The sequence below is a fragment of the Topomyia yanbarensis genome, chromosome 3, assembly GCF_030247195.1.
Source record: "Topomyia yanbarensis strain Yona2022 chromosome 3, ASM3024719v1, whole genome shotgun sequence".
NCBI classification, from domain to species: domain Eukaryota; kingdom Metazoa; phylum Arthropoda; class Insecta; order Diptera; family Culicidae; genus Topomyia; species Topomyia yanbarensis.
The window spans coordinates 80033354-80048555 of record NC_080672.1 but is presented as its reverse complement, the minus strand read 5'-3'; the positions used below and the strand labels follow the sequence as shown (position 1 = coordinate 80048555).

General features: G+C 40.6%; 1 protein-coding gene across 3 annotated transcripts in view; it reads right to left on the bottom strand.

Annotated features, from left to right (window-relative positions):
• The window catches only part of LOC131686776 (ecdysone receptor), a 923983-nt gene that overhangs the window by 282394 nt on the left and 626387 nt on the right, over positions 1 to 15202 (bottom strand). Inside the window, exon 1 of one of the 3 annotated variants that reach the window (XM_058970772.1) lies at positions 5346 to 6506. The exons of the other annotated variants lie outside the window; for them this stretch is intronic. The gene's annotated coding sequence lies outside the window, so the exon portion shown is untranslated. Of the gene's footprint in view, positions 1 to 5345; positions 6507 to 15202 lie in introns of those variants that run through there. 3 annotated transcript variants of the gene reach the window in all.

Sequence of the window (15202 nt, the reverse complement as noted above, 5' to 3'; positions counted from 1 at the left end):
GCACGCTGTCATTTGTTTTCTGTTGTTTCTGTTGTGTTCTGTTTTCCGGTTTTCGTTTTTTCTCTTCTGTGTAGTTTAATTAATTCTCTTTCATTTTTTCTGTTTGTGATTCCTGTTATTCTGTTTCCGTTTTCTTATTTTCGTCTTCCTTCTGCAACTTTTTCTTTTAATTTTTTTCCTTTTTTACAGATTTCAGTTTTCATATTCCCTTCCCTTCTCTTCTTTTCCCCTTCTTGTACATTTTCCCTATTTCCTGTTGATTTTTTCCTTCTTCATTGTTCTTTGTTTCTTTTTCCTTTACGCCTTTTTCCTGTTCTGTCCTATTTCATTTTAACGTCTTCTTTTTTTCTTTCTTTATTCCTTATGTCATTTTCCTTCTTCCTTTACCCTCTTTCCATTTTTTCCGTTTTACCATCCCTTTTCCCTTTCCTTTTTGCCATTTGCCTCCCTTCCTCTTTCCCTTTTCTCTTTTTTTTTTCTTTTCCATTATTCCCATTTCTTTTCTCCTTTTGTCTTTTTCATTTTTTCCTTTTTCATTACCATTTATTTTTCCTTGTCTCGGATTCCTTATTCTTGTTCTTTGTTTCTTGTTACTGGCTCCATTTTCCTTGTCGTTTTCCCTTGTCCTATTTACTTTTTCTGTATGGGTTTTCGTTTTTCCTTTTTCATTTACTCTTTCTCATTTTTCCTTTTTCCTCTTCCTTTTCGTTTTTTCCCTTTTCTTCATTTTTTCTTCTCTTTTCCTTTTTGTCATTCTCTTTTTTCTTTTTAGCATTTTACTTATGCTTTATCTATCTTCCCATATTTCCTTTTTCTTCTTTCTTTTTCCTGTTTTCCATATTCCTTTTTCCATTTTCCTTCCTCCTCTTCCTTTTTTACTGTCTCATTTTTCTTTTTCGTTTTTTTTTCTTTCTACTATTCCCATTTTTTCTTCGTCCTCTTTTCTTTTTCCGTTTTCCTTTTGCCATTTTGCTGGTCTCTATTTTTTCCGCATATCTTATCATTTTTTCCTTTTGCCATCTTCCTTTTCTTTTTGCCTTTTTCTTTTCTTCCTTAGTTTTTCAATATTTTCTTTATCTTTTTCCTCCTTTTCCTTTTTCCTTTTGTTGCTATTTGCTTTACTGTTAAATCAGTTCTCCTTCATTATTTGCATTATTCATTTTTCGATTTTTTTCCTTTTATCCGTTTTATTTTTCGCTTGGCTTTTGTCCTATTTCCCTTTTTCTTTCTCGCTTCATTATTTTATTCTTAATTTCTTTTTTAGCATCCACACTCCTCCCAGCCATTGTAACTTTTCTCCTTTACCTGTTTCCTTTTGACTTTTTTTTCCATTTGTTTTTCCTTTTATTTATTTCATAAGTCGTTTATTTTTTTGGCGTTTGATCTTTGTCTTTTCTTCCTTTTTCTTTTTCTATCTTGCTTTTTGGTTCCTTCCTAATTCTTTTCGTCCATTATTTTCTACATTCTTTATTCTCCCCACACTTCATTATTTTATTATTAATATTTATTTTTATTATTATTTGTAGTGGAAAAAACATTTCTCCATATTGATATAAGAATTTGTTAATACAGCGAAGACCCGTTTCAATCAGGCCTTTTATTTATTTTGGGCTAACAAAATGGAGATATCAAAAAATCGTTATACAGTAAAGACCCGTTTTAATCAGCCTCTTGGTGAGTTTTAGGAAATGGGTACATTGACAAATTCGGGACATATTTTTTTCTTTCTTTTTAATAAACCGAAGCTCATTAAATATTCTTATTTAGATATAGCGTCATAACCTTTCTGATTATTAAGTTTAAATTTCCCTTAAGGGGGTCTGACAGCGCAAAATTTTAAAAAAATAATTTTTTTATTTTTGCATATTTCGGATCTTTAAGATAAGAAAAATATGCTCAAGAAAGGATTTACTCGAAATCAACTTGGTTCGTCTGCTAGAGCCCATTAAACTACCAACTATCAATTTCCATATAAGGCTGACGAAATCGGATCAAAAAGCCAATAAAATCGGGGGTAGATAAAATCGGTGGCTGATAAAATCGGATACTGATAAAATCGGGTCTTCACTATATTTCAAAAATTTCATTTTTAAACCTGAACTTCTGGACCAGCTGTTGTTGTTAGCCACTGAAATGAAAGATTTTTTATTGCAGTTTTTAGAAAAGTATGACGCTTCAGAAAGAAATTTGAGTTTACGTAAAAAACTGCGTAACAATTGGTTTTCTTGCATTTGGCTGCCAGGATCATCAACAAGAAAATTTCTTTTTGGTGGTATCCAACATGAAAAAAACAGATCGAAATGATGAGTTAAACAAAAGCAATTATGTGAAAAAATCACACCAGAGGTAGGATTCGAACCTGCAACCCTTGGGACCTTGGTATCTAGCGATAGCGGCGATTGTGTGCGTTCTCGCTTTAGAGGCAGTGGTACGATTAAGGTCGTCAAGGCGATAATGGTGTGTTCTGTCTAGGACATCATCATAGCCCAGGAATAGCATAAGGGATTGTGCATTTGACCGGAGTCCCAAGGGTTGTAGGTTCAAATACTGCCACTGGGATGATTTTTTCGCATAATTGCTTTCGTTTAACTCACCATTTTGATGTTTTCCCAGTTGGAAACTACCAAAAATAATAAAATTGTTTAGATTTGACGGGTCAATAACAGCGGTCCAACGAATCAAAATTTATATTTTTTTTAAATGGAATTTTTGGAATTTCTCGTGAAGTCTAAAGTAAAAAGTACCTGTCCAAAGACGGGTCTAACATTTTTCATTAAGAAGCTATCCAACCAAATATTAGGGTAAGGTTGCCGCTCAAATTCCGAAGAATCACAGTTCTAGCTCTAGCGATTAGAGAGCCATTGAGTCAAAACCATGAGCAATAAACTATCAACTTAATATTCCTGAACCGATTGACACAAGTATGATAGTTTGTGTGAGTGTTCGTACGTACGTGTTTCGTGCGTGCTTTTAGTGTTTTCCAACAGCCGAATGTTGACGAATAGTTTATCGACTCGGAGATACACGACACGAACCCCAGAAACGTAAACGCCTTCATGGTAAATTAGACAATTGTCGTCACCAGTCAGCTAGCCAGCTCGGTGTTATAGGACACCTTGGAAAGATGACGTCATTTTCACACCCGCGGTTATCACTAGGTTCTCCGCCAGCTGTCAGGAATCCGCTGTTGGCTCGCGTAACTAACAGCAAACGCCATAGATCACCGCCAGCAATTAGACCAACCCGACGGATGTCGTGTCTGTAGTGAGTGAAAACGTCCTTCCGATGATCTCAAAACCAAGAAACAAAAAAAAAATGTGGAACGGGGACATAACGATCGTTTTACTGTCAAAAAAAGATCAAGTGAGTGCCGCCACCGCAACACGCGGAATGTGATTGTGTGTTTCGGAAGAAGATCGCCACGACAGGTAGATGCGTGAGCAGAGACAATGCCGGGGGGCCTTGTAAAAGGAAGTCCGGTTTCCAAAACGTCTCGATGCGTAAGTGCGCACCGCGCTCACGCGTATGTGTCAGTGTGGAGTGACCATAAAAGTGGCGCGACCAATGTCAATATTTTTGTCGCAATGACCGGAATTTCAATCAAAGACGGTGACTGCAACTCTTTCGAAAAAAATGAAATTGATATGGCCTTTGCCTACAATTGGCTGGCCCCGGTCAGAGACATCTGACGAGTGGCGAACGCGGTGGGGAACGAGTGCAGGGACGGTGCTTAGGGAAACCCGGGAGTCTTGGATCGTGGTTCATTATTGTGTGTGTATGTATGTATGTATGTTCGTGGACCTCGAATGCTCAATAATTAGAATTTCCATCGAAAGAAGGAAACGGCAGCAGTGCTGAAAAATGTAACCTTCTTCAGCGATCGACCAACCGACCGACCGTCTTCTTCCGTGCTCGGTGCTCGCCATCTTCATCGCATGCAACAGGAAGAATCGACACTCGTGAAGTGGGGGGGGGGGGGCACAGAAGCAGAACGACGGAAGACGCTGGCTGGCTGGCTGACCGGCGAAAACACATGACGAGGAAGAAACGACGAGCGAAGATCCAAGCACAGCAATTATGATTGAGAGTGAGATCGGTGATTTTGTTTTTATTTTTCATTTCTTCGCCGTCGTGTTGTTAATCGTGGAATTTTTGTGCTAGGTTTGGAGTTTTTTCCCCCACTCCGTTCTGATGGTGTTGTTGTTGTTGTTCTTCGATTCCACGGTTGTTCACTTTCAGGCCCGTGTCCTCAGGTGCGAAAGAAGTGCGCAGGGAGGAAAGAATACGGCAAGCGGCAGCAATTTTGTATGTGGAAACCTTGAAGAGTTGTGGGTTTTATGAGCCTGTGTGTGTAAGTGTGTTAAGGTTGTTAGATTTGACTTTTTTTAGAGCGTAACATTCCTTCTAGTTTTGTATTTCTTCTTCTGATGTCAGAGAGAAGGCAAAGCGGCGATCGTCGAGTGTTTAAAAAATTACAAAAACGAAGGATCGACATTGTTATTTGAAGAAACCGGTTGCGATCTATTCGTGGTTATCGAAAAGGACTACAAAGCGGGTCTCAGTTTTAGGTGTTTAGCTCTTTAAATGCGTCATTTGTAGCGGCCAAGTCGACGATCTCAACATGTACAATAATTTTAACTTATCTTCAGTTCATCGACGTAGATGATACTCGCAAAAGGTGTCGATCACAGCCGACAGTGGACAGTGCTAATTCGGCAACCGATATGCGAAGCGTTTAGACAATTAGCGATATTCGATAGCGACTACAAAGGTATTCTAATCAGCTCTACTGATGATTCTCAGAGGTCATCAATCTTTTCTCCTCTACTGTAAACCAGTTTCAAAACAAAAAATGATAATTTCTATCCACAAAGAACACGGTACTGCACGTTATCTACCAAGTCCCTTCAAGCTACGGACAAATCATCCGAATCAATATGTACATGAAACCACTCCATCCGTCACTCGATGCGCTCAATGTGCACTTCACGAAGCGCAGCGCATTCTCACACATTCTCGACCATTTCGAAAATGGCACAAACTTGTCAAGGCATCGAGCATAGTCACCACGCAACTTATTACCCCGAGGGGGAGAAGGCGCCGCATTAGAAAAGGCTGTGCACTGCAATCCGCTTTATGGCAAATGCACTCACACAAACACAAACCCCTTATCCTCGTGTGTCGTCACGTCACGTCCACCGTCCACGATGCAATCCAGCAATTCAGCAGAAAACCTCCAGGAATTACCATCCACGCAATCCACCGACTCTCAGTACTCGGGTTACTACTGGGAATGTGCCGTGGATCACGTTTCAGAAGCAATTTGTAGATCAAAGCACACTTACACAATGATGCACCGACCGAAATGCGATAAGAGGATCCTTCTCCGCCGTAGTTGCACAATAGACTATCAATCTAGTAACCACTGAACTTGAAATACAATCATCTGTAGCTATGTGTAAAATTCTCAACAAATGCAGGTCATTGTACCACATATGCAACCAACACTACACACTTCTATTCCCGGAATGCACTTATTGGATAACGGATGAATATAAGAAAAAAAAACTTTCCTTTCAACTGGATTTATTCTTTGCCTTCCTGGCCCGAAGTTACACAATATTTTTCGCTTCGGTATTGGTTTTTTTCTATCACCTTTTTTTCCGATCCAATCACTCTACTTGGCTCATCCTGGCACCAGAAAGGATGCACACACTTTCACCACTACACACTCCCACCGTCGTTGCAACGGGGTACTTGTTTTCTACGATAGTCGAGCCGGCTTTACCAACCGACCACGAACGACCGACTAACAGAGCGCTGCGGTCTCCTCGGCGGGTGAAAACTAATCCTTCGCGTACTGTGCACCACTTCAACCCGAAGTTACCGTAGGATAATCCAAATAGGGTTAAGGTCTGCCAAATCACACACTCCGACAGAGGTTCATCCGCACCGGCGGCGAAAACCGAAAAAAATAAACAGATCACACGGCGAATCCTTTTTTGCACATCCGCGGCGCACTTTTGCGTCTCAAGCGATAGACCGTACACACCGGACCTAACCTAGCTACAGTAGTAGGCGCTATATCGTGTCCTCTCGATCTTCCGGTACACTAACAATAACACACTGGTTCCGGTAGCTTTGGCTAGCGTGTTGTTTGGCGACGCTGGAGCTTCAAATCTCCTTCTGTTAGATTAGCAGTACAGGCAGCAGCTCTCACGGCCACCACGGTTCTCCAATGTGGAAGAAGGTACACAAGCCAACAACTCTACACCGCATGACGGACAAACATATACTAGAAGCTGGTGGAGAAACACTAGCAACCGAGACCGGGAGAGTCACCGTGCACGGTGCCGTTTCCCGGTGTGAGTGGTGCGCCTGAAGCCGTGCCGGAGCCGTAGTCGTCACGTCGTGCCATGGTGAGAGTGTGCGAGAGTGTAGTGGTTCGTGGGAGACGCAATGATTTCGCTTTCCAACACCCAATCGACCGACAGACCGACACTACTTATGGCACATACCAACATGCCAGTGCATATTGTTGGTTGTATGAATGGTGTTTTGATTCCAAGTATGGGCCGTGTCGTGAATGCGCTCTGCATGGATCGTGGTCCTCGGTGAGAGGAAGTGATCACGCAGCGATAGTGTAAGGGCAATAAGGAAAGGGATGGTGTTTGGTGTATGTATTGTAGCCCGCAGCACAGCAAGAGCGGTGCGCTGGATAGACGAAGTTTTTCAATAACTCTATTTATACTGAAATTTTGATGTTTTCCATATTTAACGAAGATTGTATTAGGAAATTAAAAAATGCAAGGTTGTGTATAGGACACGATCATAGTGACATTGAAAATGAAACTTTTTTCAACAGCGTGCAATACGATTCACGAATAAATTTCAATATATTAAAGCTATCGACGCTTCTCAGAAACGAAACTTAGTGTTGGTACTTTAACAGTAACAAAATTCTAAAGCCAAGTACAACATCACCCATATAAATAAATACCATTCCAGAAACATTCTGAACTATTTCCAAACTATTCATATAATACTACCATCTTGCGAATACTACTGATATATTCCAGCATTATAGTTCAACTATTAAACTACCATACTAATTTTAGTTACCCCCGAAATAAATATTTTGGAGAAATTTGAAAAAAAAAAAAATGATTATGTTAAACAAAAATTTGCCTAATATTTTAAATGGAATTCTCAAAGTTTCATTTGCAAAAGTTATCTTGTGAGAATATTTCCTTGTAGTGAAAATTGGCAGCAGACCTCGACACCTACCTGTCGGCTCGTTGTGGAAGCTAGCTCAACCGCCGAGGACTACAACGAGTAGATCGCGGCGAAGAGAGGAGCTGGGAGCTTATTGGTTCACGAAACGGATATCGGTACCGAGAGAAATTTCGCCACATTCTGTAGTCCTTGACTGACGGCGAACATGGACTAGAGAGTGTGCGAAAAGTATCCGCATAGCGACCACCAGGCGATTCACTACCGCATCGGCCAATGGAACCCTGCTGCAGCACGGAGAAGGACGGGTGGCAAGCTAAAGTGGAAAGTGAAAGCCTTGAACGAAAACCTCTTTGTTGAGTTACTTCGGCGAATAACGGAATCAAGTACGTTGATGTGGCTGATCTAACAAGAAGGATTGTGACGGCTTGTGACGTTACAATGTCACGAAAACTAGGGCCATGCAGTAGACGGCGTGCTGCTTACTGGTTAAATAAGTAGCTCAGTACGCTACACGCTGCTTGTCTTAGAACGACCTACCGGCTCATCCAAACCCGTTGACGTGGGTCAATAGAAAGCAAGGGGAGATGACTTTCCACCTGAAACAGCTCCTACCGAGCCACGGCTGCTTAGGGAGAATCTTCATCGGTGTGGGTACGTAACGTCAACACTGTGTCCGGAGTGTGAGAACGTTGAGGAGATGCCGGAGCGTCTTTGAATGTCCGAGGTTTGAAGTCTGTGAATGTCCGAGGAGAGTCTTTGAATGTCCGAGGTTTGAAGTGACGTGCGGGGAGCTATATAAAACGGGAGGACCGGACATCAACCCGGATGATGTAGCCTACAGAATGACAAGACGACGTGAGCTAGATTCATCGCTGGTGACTAGACTGAGTAGGCAGTGACGAGACACCACCAGTCGCGGGTCATCGGCGCAATGAAATGCTATTAGTACCTGGCGGCAGTCATGGAATATATTGCCACCGAAGAATTCGAGCTGACATGAAACGCAGCAGCTGCTACGACATCAGAACATGCGCTTGCCTTGCATTGTTAAACTAACCACTGTTAATTCATCATCCTATTCATTATTTTTGTGGAGCGACCACCTATTTGAATAGAATACCAACGAAACGACTAGACATTCCGAAACTGGCTCTGAAAAATTTCTACCTCTCTGTGACATTGATAATTTATTAATTTATTAGAAAATGCAACAAGAATAGCTGCCATGATGAATCTGTTGTTATATTTTTCTAATTTCCGCAACCGTCGTTTCCACAAGAAAAAAAAACAAAAACCAAGTAGCGATATCAAGCGAGATTTGATGAAATAACATTTAATACATTGAAATGAGAGCTGACCAAATGACCTTAACCTCAGAAGGTGCCAAATGTAAGTTTTCTTACAGTAAATCAAATGAAAAAAGAACCGCTCATTGGTTTACTCAGCTTGCACTTTTTGCCAGCAGAGATTCAAGGCCCCACCAAGTAGCTCCTGCGGACAGCGAAAGAGCGCGATTAGGAAGTGTTTCCACCGCCACCAAAACAAATAAACCGAAGGGGCCAATTACCAGTAGCGGAAGAAAGCGAAAACTTTCGAGAATAATCTGCACAACAACCGAATGGTGGTCAGTAACTAGATAAAATATGCTCAGTTGGAATACGATCACCAACTGTCCGTATTTTGAAAGATATGTTCTTAATTACAGTATATATCTAAGGACTCGGATTTCGACTATCATAATATATTAAGAGTTAAGAAGCGATCGTAAATGTCATCGTAAAGTCATTAACAGAAGAAAAAGTAAACAAAGAGAACCTCTCTTTAACACCTAAAGTCTTTTCACATGTTTGACTAGATTTCTTTTCAGCGCTTTTTAGCCAGTGAAGTTGTCTACATGCATATCCTACGCGACTCATTACACCGCAAAGTTCTTTTACTCAAAGATGATCAAAATTAAATCAATCATACATCAGCCGATTCAGAAAGGCCTAACTTGAATATTGGCAACAGTTAAATATATGTGCAATAAAGTAGTCTATTGGAAATGGTTAAATGAAAATGTTCACGAAAACAGGGAAAATTGCCATTCGTTGGGCAGATTTTTCAGGCACAGCTGTCATTAGGAAGCACCTAAATGGATCAGTCCACGAAAAGTGTATCAATAGAGATACCGCGTATCCATTTGAATCAGTTGTTGCTCTTATGCCGACAAGCAATATCATAACTATAATGTTCGGACAGTACACTAGACGCTATGGATTTTCGACAACGTTGAGATTTGCACAAACTCGCACCTAACCAAACCTTAAATCGGGGATATCTGTTGATTCACAGATTAAAATGTTTAAAAATCCTTGAAGAATGCTGAAGTCGGCTTTTTGTGGCGTTGTACATGGTTTCATAAAATGATGACAATGTTTTTCAAATCTTCAAAATGATTGATTATCCAGCACACGCTTGAAATACGGAGGGCATCTGGTGTAGTTTTTATTAGCTTAATTGTTAGTATTGAACCTCTAGAATAGTCTCCCGAAATTTCGGTGGCCATTTATTATTTCCATGCATTCCTCGCGCGTATTTTCTGTGACATACGAAGATTTCAATCTATCGACAACTTTAATAAAATTTTTCTCGAAGCCGCGATTTTCATTTCCAAAACTCGAACTTTTTCTATTCTTGGATCATCAGGTAACTACAAGTCTAAGTTTTACAAATCTTATCGAATTTCCATTCAGACAATTCGATCAAGTGTTATCGTGTTCGCTGCAGTGCTCCTCGACGCAGAAATGGTTGGACGTCTACTTTTGGAACGCTCGTATGTGCGTGACTGAAATTTTTCATTCCGTACACAATTAATGCATAAATAAATTTTAACATTACACAAAAGATTAACAATGGACTACAATCAACAATTTTGCCTTCAAAATCGTAAAACAAAATAACTTTCGGTTTGAGCACTTTACACCAGACGCCCCCTGCATTTCCTGCATAGTAAATTTAAGAATTAATGAAGCAGCCCTATACCCGCCCTAAGATGTAGCATTTTCAATTCCTTTTTTGATGACGTAGGCCTCACTGACTTTGCTAACTCTGATAGGCATTTAAAGACATCTATTGCAAATAGAAAACAAGTATGAGAAACTGTTCAAAACCGATGTTGGTATGGAGTCATTTTCTACTTGTCCATTCCGTTGCTAAACTCATTTGTACTTACATATTATTGAGATATTATTTAAATAAAAACATTACTTTCAAATTCTTGTGAATTCCTGCATATTTCGTCATTATATGACTCCTGAAATCTGTATTTGCGATGACGTAATAAAGTTTGGCACTCACCTGAAAATAAACAAGAGAAAAAAAAACCGTATTAGTATTATTTCATTTTTGAACATAAATTGACAGAACTGAAGGGACCGTGATTCCTTTACTACTCCAAAAGATCTAATACAAAACGTACCGTAAAAGATTAAGTTGAAGAACGTAAATTGTTGGTCTCAACTAGACCCGAATAATACCTAAAAGTTTGATAATAGAGAACATCAATTTACTTAAATGTATAGGTCTAGATCATTGATGTCCCAGGCTTCGGGTATATTCTAAAATTAAATTCACATCGATTCATCGCAAATCGCTAATCCGATGAATTCAAACATAGGCCGCCAATGAAAAGTATTATGTTACTATAGCCTGCTGCTGAATTTCGTATCAATCGGACTTCTGACGTCTGGAATATTGAGTGGTTGTTACGAAATATTTTGCAAACGATTTTGGGTCTTCTTGAATGAGAAAGGCATAATGGCTCCACTAGGTGGATTTAGACAGGTTTCTTTTCCTAAGATTAGTTTGAGAACAGTTACAAATGGATCTGCCAGGCCAATGTATTCTCTTCCAACTATTTTGAAAAAAATTCAATTCTATGATTTAATAAATTGTGCAACAATAACTTTTCCCTTCGCACCACCATTCGGACGCACCGTCAGCCTAGTTTCCGTCGCCCAAAATCCCCACACAATCACAACTAATCGTCTGTCGTCGTTTTCACGTTGCCACATAACCTTGCTTGCGATCCTCATTCATCCACTCACCAACTGTGCCATTTGTACAATCTTTACACCCAGAATGGCGTAGTAGACCGACCAACACCACCTTACTACACGTTCTATTTTCCAATGTGTATACACGCTACATGCGAATGGACTGCACATTTCGCTCTCACGTTCTCTGGGCGCATACTCCCTCTCTCTCTCTGAATTTCAATCTCAACTCAATCCACATTCATTTCACGCTTCTGCTGACTACATTCGCGGCGCGGTCGTCGTCGTCGTTTTCAATTTCAATATCAAGGTACTGAACCTGCCCCAGGTTTTTATGGCTTACCAACACAAACCAACGTCAGTTTACATAGTTATTGTATAGGTATGAGCAAGAGAGAGAGAAAGGAGAAACTGCAGCAGCAATGATATCAAAAATTTGTGTAAACTGCGGCAGCGGCGCATTTTTTCCTATCTATTTACAAACACATCGTCGCACGCATGCAATATGTACACATATCACAGTCGTGGCGGCGGTGACGACGACGACGACGGTAACAAAAATGCATTTTTATTTGCTGCTGCTGTGCAATGAAAGTCGCTCACTGGCTCTCTCTCTCTCTTTCCGTCTTTCGCTTGCTTGGCTGGCTACGGTGGCGGGTGATCGCTGATGTTGATCAGCGGGTCCGACCAACCGATGGGCGACGGACGGTGGATGATGTTTGCTGAGGTCCCCCCATCTATTTCTACTCTCTTCCTTTCACTCGCTATGATGTAATGCAAATACATTCTAATGGAAGGAATAAAAGATGGAATGGTTTGCGTGGATCTTCTAAACTCGACAAAGAGACTATATTTTGGTTTAGTTTACCCAGTGGGAATAAGGGAGAAGAATGCAAATGCTCGAGCTCTTTCTAGCGCGATTGTTTGTTACGAGCTTAATTTCTTTTGTTTGACTGTGTTCTACTCCACTGACGGGGGCTGGTTGGTTGGATGGTTGCACTGGGTTGTGGGTGGGGTAGGTAGGGATTAGGGAGTTTGAAACTTGCGCTTTGTTGCACACTTTTGCTTGTGTGGGTCGTGCAGGGCGCATCTTTTCGATGGTTGTGAGAAAATAGTAAAAGTTTTGCCCAAGCGCAATCTATAAATATAAGCCAAACCATCCATGAGAAAGTATGTAGATATCAGAGATGCCAGATCTGCAGACAAGTCTGCAAATTCGCAGACTTTTAATTTAAGCTGCAGATTTTTTCGATGACGCAGATATTTGCAGATTTTTCCGTTTGGTTGCAGATATTTGCAGATTTTTTAGTTTGGTTGCAGATATTTGCAGATTTTTGAATATAAAGGCTTTTGGTTACACTAGCTTGCCTCACATTTTTTGTTCTTCCCAGACTTTTAAAATTATTATTGCAGACATTTGAAAAAGATACCTGGCATCTCTGGTAGATATATTGGCTGAGTTGAATGTGTGCCACTGTCATATTGGGGGTAGTGGTGCACGGATTCGGCGGTGAAGGAGAGGAGAATTTCGCTCAATTTTTATGTACCCCGCGGCGGAGGACTAGGAGGAAGAAAGGCTGAATGGGGCCCCCGATGGAGATGTGATGTTAATGATGGGAGACGTAGCAGAAAGCAGGCTGTGTGTGGAAACATAGGAAAGATGCAAGAGCAGAATAATAATAATAAATAGTGGAAAGGTTAGGGACGGAGCGCCGTGATGCCAGATGAAGGTGGTTGTGCAGTGCAGCGCAGTGCTGATGAACTGTGACTGCGGCGGCTGTGGTATCCACCGAGAATGACATGATTAGTTGTGGAGACACATAAGAGGCGACTATTTATCGTTCCCCATGGTCGATATGTATAGAAATGAACAAAAAGGGGAATGCTTGTGTTAGTAGAACAAACATTCTAACCGAACAGCAAAGTTGAGCAACATTTTTTGTTTTGGAAAGGAAAAACTGTCTCACTGCACTGCATAAATACGTGCGGTTTTTCTTCTTCTTCTTTCCATTCTAATTTCTGTAAGTGCTGACCATGCTGTCGGTAACAAGTTTGAAACTAGAGACACACAGACACACATTCAGCTAAACTTTGTCGTGATTTCCGTTTGGGCGAAACAAGCGCTGCTGCACCGACGTCGTTGACGACGACTGCAGCACATGTGTGTGCAACTTGCTGCAAGACGATACTGCTGGCACGTAAAGTGTGGTTTAAGGCTCAATTAGAATGCTCCGTCACTGATGAAATGTAAAAGTGGGGTTCGAAAGCGCGTCAGTAACGCAGCATTCTGTTTCAGACACCTTCAAGCCGTGCAAAAATGCAGCGCTGCTGGTGGAAATCTACGACGGGCCACAGAAAGTCATGCCTGAAAGTGAAATATGAGAAACGGAATAGGCGACTTGTTAGAATCGGTCGTGACGGGGAAATGGAAGCTAGTTTGTATATTTAGAGTGGAAATGTGTTTAGTGTCATGAGAACTTTTATTTTCTTCTTTTTGAAAATTTTCTTAACCTTACCTAGGGCAGCCCGGATCTAGTTGGCGCGGGACCCTGTTTCTCCGTTTCTGTTAGGCAGGTGGTGCTGTCATTCGTTGCAAATTTCAAATATTATGAAATACAATCTCCAATTTTGTTCCTTAGAAGTTGAGAGAGATATGAAGTTTTCAAATGCCGAAAGCCCATTTTTCACACTTTTTGTAATATTTGCAGTGAATTTTAACCACGAATTATTATTTGATAGTAGAATAGAGTCGGGTCAAGTAGGTCAGTTTTGCCCTGACTGATATTGACAAACAATCACTCCTTGGAAAGGTTATACATCTTGCAACGATTTGGCAATAATATCTTTATGCTTAGCTAATTATTTTTCAAGCTAAATCCAAATAAAAACCTAAATAATTTTTTTAGATATTTTTTTAAATCTGGGGGTATTATAGCTCACTATATTTGAGGTCAAATAAAACAATGTACACGCATAGAGAATCAGCGGTTCGACTTTTATTTAAAAAGTATGAATACTGCTGATTGTTTAAAAATTAAAATTTATATATGCAATCCATTGACGTCACGATAAGAAAATGAGGAAGTGGCAAATGAGGCAAAAAATCATGAAACCGTGGAGGGAAATGTCGAACATGTTTTTAGCAGCTGTGTGTGGCTTTGTACTTGCGAATGACTTCTTCCGTACCTCATCGTCGCCAGAGTGTGGAATTGAAGTTATGCATTCCGGGTCGCGTGGAAGCTGTGCGACGATCACGTTTGCGCTTCGTTGCATTTTTTGGATTCCTTTAAATAAGGCGAAATATCTTACGCGCTTTCATTGATAACGAGTACTTTCCTTTCACTTGAGCACGTAATGTTTCGAACGTAACCTTGAATTATTTAGAGGCTGATCGAAAACTGGCGCCAACTTGAATAGATACGATTGCGTTCTTTATGTCCTTGTCATTTCGTTTTGGCATTTTCCCCACGATATTACGCAGAATTTTCCTGAAGTAATAGAAGTGCCCCAAAAAGGCAGACCTATCGTGCCACAAGCGTATGTTTCATGTTGATGTCCGTATTTTTGTTTCAAATCAAAAATATCGAAAAACCAACGCAAAACTCGTGTTCAGCATAAATTTTTACGTCAGAAAAAACTCACTTTACATTTTTTTACATTGATTAAATGTACTGCACTGAGGACGAAAGAAAATACGCTTTCGTAGAACAACACGCGAAAACACAAACGACGCCTTAACTAATACAGCTGATCCACGGTATCAGCCGAAATGTCACCAACCCCTTTCTACTCTATATGAGAATAGCTTTATCCGTGCAAGGGCGAGCATAGCGTAGTGGGTAAATTGATTGGCTTGTACGCAGCTCATTTGGTTTCAATTCCCAACCCCGCACATAGGGTTGTAGATTTTTTCAAACCGAAAATGAGGC